Raw genomic sequence first — 6000 nt, forward strand, 5'->3', positions numbered from 1 at the left:
TTTTAACGGGCCTAAAGAAAACATGAGAGGGAGTCTTCATCAGGGAGTGTAGTAATAGGACATGGGGTAATGGTTTTAACCTGAAAGAGGCTGACTAAACATTAAATTAAGTTCTTTACTGTGAGGGTGGTGAGTCACTGGCGCAGGTTGCCCAAAGAAGCTGTGAGTGCCCCCTCCCTGTCAGTGTTCAAGGCCAGACTGGACAGGGCTTTGAGAATCTGGTCTAGTGGAAGGTTCCCTGCCCCTGGCAGGGGGTTGGACAAGGTAATCTTCAAAGTCCCCTCCAACCCAATCCATTCTGTGATGCCATGATTCTATACTAATCGTGTATTACCATTATCCAATTGAGTATGTGCCCTAATTTACCCGGAAGCTTTATCAAACCCCACGTTGGCAGAGAATTTTTGAGCCTTCCTAAAAGCAAAATGTATTAATTTGCTAGCAAAGAAAGAAATCACATTTATGATGGCATCATCAGCAAGGGGGGAGATTTTACTTCATTGGTCATGCTCAGGGTAAGAAAGAGATGTGCCTACTGAGCAAAGCCCCCATTCAGGGGCTCACTTGAGAACAAGTCCCAGCTGGCTGTCAAACCACCCACCCAGTAACGATATTCAAATAAAAACAAGCAGAGAAAATATGCCCTTATTTGGAAAAGAAGACAACAAATGAGACTGGTTACAGTACATTTATACTCTAGGCCACTGTAAATATCTAGAAAAAAAGAGAAAAATAACAGAACCACCTGGACCATCTTCAATAGGTTACAGGTGAAATCGTATCATGTTTCTAATTTAGAAAGGATTTTTTCATTATTAACAGAAAACTAGTATTTTAATAATAAACTCTGAGCCTGATCACCATCTTCCTTCCCTACATGATGGGGACATAAAGATCCTCTTAAATGATGGGAAAATATATCATGAATTATTAAGGAATTGAGAGTTTACTTGGCAGTAAATTCCTGAAACTTTTTAGGAGATTATAATTGAAACCAGGGTAGAATTACTATAGTTGATAAAGAAAGCTTATTGAAATAAACAGTATAATGTACTAAAAAAGCAAAGTAATGATTTAGACTAGACATTCCAGGCAAACGTGAAAGACTGGAAAAAGCTTTGTATTCCAACGGATGCTGAGACAAAGCTAACATAAACATCTAAAGAAAGCCTTTACTGAAAAAACCCTGTTGCCTCAGAAGTGTACATTTTGCCTTCCTTTTTTTCGAGGAAAGGCTGAACCATGCCAGCTTGCCCAGTTTCTGATGATACTTCCCACTGCAGTTCTCTGTGAGGATCAGTTTTGAAACCTACCCCTAATGCTTTTGAGAAATCTGAACCCAGAGCCCTCCAGCCTTTGGGACTTTATTTTCATTACTTAACTTTGTTCCCCCTATCCTTAATTTCAAAAGGCATAACCAAACTCATGGCAGGGCTCTTCGTAAGCTTTGTGAACTGGGCCACAGTCAAAAATTTCCACACTGAGTAATTTTATTACATGAAGTTTCCCGCCTGCTGTACAGAGCTGTGCAATATTCAGCACGGACATCTGCTTTTCATCTGGTTTCTAAAGGAAAGCCTGGTGGATTGCTGCCCCTTTGAAATTAAGGAGTCAGGGAACAAATTTAAGTCGTGAAAATAAAATGGCAAAGCTGGAGGGCTCCGGGTTCAAAATTTACAGAAGTATGGATGCTCTGTTTTAAACTGATCTCTTGAGGGAAGCGCAACGGAAAGTATTTCCATTGATTGGGCAAGCTGACACAGCTCAGTCTTTTGGAAAAAGAATCAGGATCTATCGCACTTTCAGACACCAGAATTACATCCACTTTAGACCTAAGTGGTAGCTTTCAGTGAAGGACTTCTCAAGGTAAGTAATACAGGGTGGCTAAACCTGAGAAACTAAAAGAAAAATAAACAATGAATTTCACTGAAATCTTCAAATCCTCTTAGAACACAAGGGTTTTGTACAAAGACGTGTTTTCCTCCACTCCTCTAAAGCAGCTTCCCTTCCCACGAGATGGAGTTGTAAATTCAACATGAAAAGGCTGCAGGATTGTGCTGCTGGCCTCTCGGGGGCAGAAACAATCACGGAAATTTAATAAATATGGTGGGAAACACTATTCGGTGTTAGCATTTTCCACTTTTCCATAATGTGTAATTCATACAACTCAAGTAAAACACAAGGCCTGGTTTGGTCTGGACTGCCACGTCGTTTAGGCTGCAACTTCACAGACGTGACTAGCTGGCATAAGGCAGGACTTCTGCCACCTCCATCACAACATGTCTGCCTGCTTCTTCCCTCTATGGTGCTTTCCCTTCCTTGGGTTTGTGGCAGGGATTGTGTGGATGGGAGGAGAAACAGAGTAAGAAACTCATCTGGGTTATAACTAACCTGGTTTTTTCCAGCTGGGGTATCATCTCTGTTCCAGGTGAGACACCACCTGGAGTACTGCATCCAGCTCTGGGGTCCCTGGTATAAGAAAGTCATGAACCTGTTGGAGCAGGTCCAGAGGAGGTCACAAGATGGTCAGGAAGCTGGAGTACCTCTCCTATGAAGGCAGGCTGAGAGAGTTGGGCTTGCTCAGCCTGGAGAAGAGAAGGTGATGGGGACACTTGATTGTGGCTTTTTAGCATATAAAGGAGGCTTAGAAGAAAAACAGAGAGACTTTTTACCAAGGCCTGTAGTGACAGGACAAGGAGCAACAGTTTTCAACTGAAAGAGGGTAAGTTTAGATTGGACATAAAAAACTCTTCCTTGTGAGGGTGGTGAGACACTGGAATGGGTTGCCCAGAGAAGCTGTGGCTGCCCCATCATTGGAAGGGTTCAAGACCAGATGGGGCTTTAAGCAACCTGGTCTAGTAAAATATGTCCCTGCCCACAGCAGAGTGGTTAGACTAGGCGATCTTTAAAGGTGCCCTCCAGCCCAAACCATTGTGTAGTCCAATCATTCCTTACCGATCTGCAATGCCATTAACATGTACTTATTTTCACATTTGCTGTTTGGATACTTTGGCCTAAATTTTAGATCTGCTCCATACCCATAATGCCAAATAGAAGAAGAGTCCTGGGTAATCTTTTGAATCCTACTGCCATACACGATTTGCATGGGAGTCGCCTGCAGAATTCCCAGTTGAAAAAAGAGGCCCATTGTGCCAAGTCCTCTTCACACACTTAATTGGAGACACCCCCAGACACCTCCTGCTCCAGAGACATTTATAACTAATGAAGCAGGATGGAGAGAAAAAGTGTTACATTTGCTGTATGGATAGAGGTATTCAGAGTTTTGCTCTGTCACATGGGAACTCTGGAAAAGCTATGAAGTTAATCCAGATCCCACCGTACTAGCCTTTTGCTTTAGAAAAGTAATTCCTTCCTGTTTTATGCCATGAGTCAGCATACTTTTCCAAAACGGTGCTTTCAGACTAACAATTGTCAAATTGCTTGGGGAGACTCTAACCTGACATATTTAGTACATTCTTCCCACAGCCCTCACAGAAGCCCACAGATGTCAGTTTCGATCAGACTCAGCCAGGGCTGCAAAACCCACAGGGCTAGTAGGGCTAGGATGCATCTTAAAATGGCCTAAAAAGTTAATCCTTCAAAAATTACTGTGTATTCTGCACTTAAGAGAGACACATAAGGCTGCGAAGGGCAGCATTTCCACAGGCTGCCCTGAAATAACAGCCTAGTTATTAGTCCAATATTGGTTTTAAACCTAGAAATTTATAGATCATAGGAACTCTTTTAGAAGCAGATTACTGCTTTAAGTCTCACACTGCACATACAATGCACCCTGCTGTGAAGAGCTGTCACCATCTAGTCAGCGGAGTCCAAACCAGTCTCATAAACCTGAATGGCATAACATATAAAGCAAAAGATGTTTCTGTAATGCTCTGTATAGTGATTACTATCAGAGTAGGTGGTTAAAAAAAAGAAAACATCATATAAGAGATTTTGTTTCCAGTACTCAGTATTAGAAGAGTAATTCTTATGACTGGACTCTTTAAAAAAAGACCGTAATTCAGTAAGTATAGAAGAGGGAGAAAAAAAACACCACAACCCAAACAAAAAGAAGGGTATCTTGTTAGAAAGCTACAGACAGTTCATGATCACAGAAGGCTCTGATTTTACAGATTAAGACTACATGAGAACTCATGTGTTAGTTTCAAGTGAGGGTTCATCTAGCCCAGCATCTTGATGATGGCCAGGGCAAACTAGAAGCAGGCTCTGAAGGCTGATCTTGACTTTATGATCCCTGGAGCCTAAGAGTATGCTTACCCCGCATCTCATCATGCAGTGATCTCCAAATCTTTTTGATTGTGCACCCCTATCAGTAAAACATTTTTAAGCATGCACCCACAATATATGTATGTTTACTTATTGATAAATCATATACATAATTTTTATATATAGGTATACAAGCTATATACATTATCTATATATATTGTGTGTGTATGTATATGTGTATATATATATATAAAAATATATATATACATAAATATACATGTGCTGATGAAGTTCTCTATTTTTTTCCTGCACCCCAAAGGATCATCTTGCAGAGCCCCTGAGGTACATGCACCCTACTTTGGAGATCACTGTTATAGGGGCTGTCCCATCATTTTAGTAGCATTCTAGAAACAGTGAATAATATTTTTTAAACACAGAACATCTTGCAGCCAATGCAGACACATTAGTTACTGGACCTCATTCAGATGGTAAAGACCTGCTGTATTTGGCTACCAGTAATCACAACGCTCTCACATTTACTTCATGAACACTGAATGCGACACCAGTTAGAAACAGAAAGGGACAAATTGTCCAAGCTTAAAAAAACCCTTGTTGCTTTAACAAGCTAGGAACATTATTTTAATGTGGGAAATATTAATAGGAACTGGAAATTGTTCAAGAACATTCTACTGGGTATATATATATATATATAAAAGAAAAGTGCCACGAATTTGCAAGCAGAAAAGAATTCATGCTGGGGAAGGAAGAATTTGTGAAATAGAGAAGATGCAGAAATGTTAGTCAAACATTAGCAATCAAAGCATAGAGAATATAAAATAGGATAATAGCAGCAAACTACGAATTTCTAAAAAAGGTACTCTGCTGAAAGCACTTATATAAGAAAAGATCAATGGGCAACAGTTAGAAGGAATGTACCAAAAATACATTAGAGTAAAAAATTTTTGCACCAATTATTGGTCCATTGCTAGAAACAGGTATAATTTTGAACAAAGGCTCAGAAAAGACATCACTATTTTGATTCTGATTTCACAAGGAAACAGAAGGATAAATTTGCCCAATAAAACATTGTAGATGGACCAGATAACCTGGCATCCAGAATGAAGAATTATGCAGAGTAGCTGCAATTACACATGTACAAATTAAGCAGCCTAGAGAGAAACAAGCAGCATGGAAAAGAGGAAAAATCTCAAAGATCTTTGAATTGCCAACACATTCCAAATATTAAAAAGAGCAGAGAGATGATCCAGGAAAATGCAGATCTGTTGGTTAAATGCTGAAACTGGATGCATAATGAAAAGTTTTGTTTAAAAGCCCACCGACAGAATTGAACACTTAAGGTGCAATTAATAATAATCAATAGGATTTCATAGAACACAGATCTTGTAAAACAAACCTCTATTTTATCTTTTCCAGTTTTCTTTTTGTTCACAGCCATTGCTCTGGTTCACAAAGATAACTATGCTCATACAGTAGATTTGTAGGCCCATGTTGTCAAATCATTTGACCATGGATTTTGAACATCACATTATATGGAACTAAAGGGATATAAATTTGGAATTGGTTCCTCTCAGTCTAACAGCGAATGACTTTGTCATTGCTACACTTTCCACTGATTAAATTTGCACAGGATACAAAAAACAAGTTGGATGGTAAGCAAGCACAGGCAATTTGTAGAGAGTCATCTGAATTGCCTGATTAAAAAATTGTATGGAGATGTGAAGACACGTATTGAGGAGTAAGAAATATAATCTC

Source organism: Pezoporus flaviventris, unplaced genomic scaffold (genome assembly GCF_033815535.1).
Source record: "Pezoporus flaviventris isolate CSIRO_AGI_PZ_B2104156 unplaced genomic scaffold, CSIRO_AGI_Pfla_v1 ptg000007l, whole genome shotgun sequence".
Taxonomy (NCBI): domain Eukaryota; kingdom Metazoa; phylum Chordata; class Aves; order Psittaciformes; family Psittacidae; genus Pezoporus; species Pezoporus flaviventris.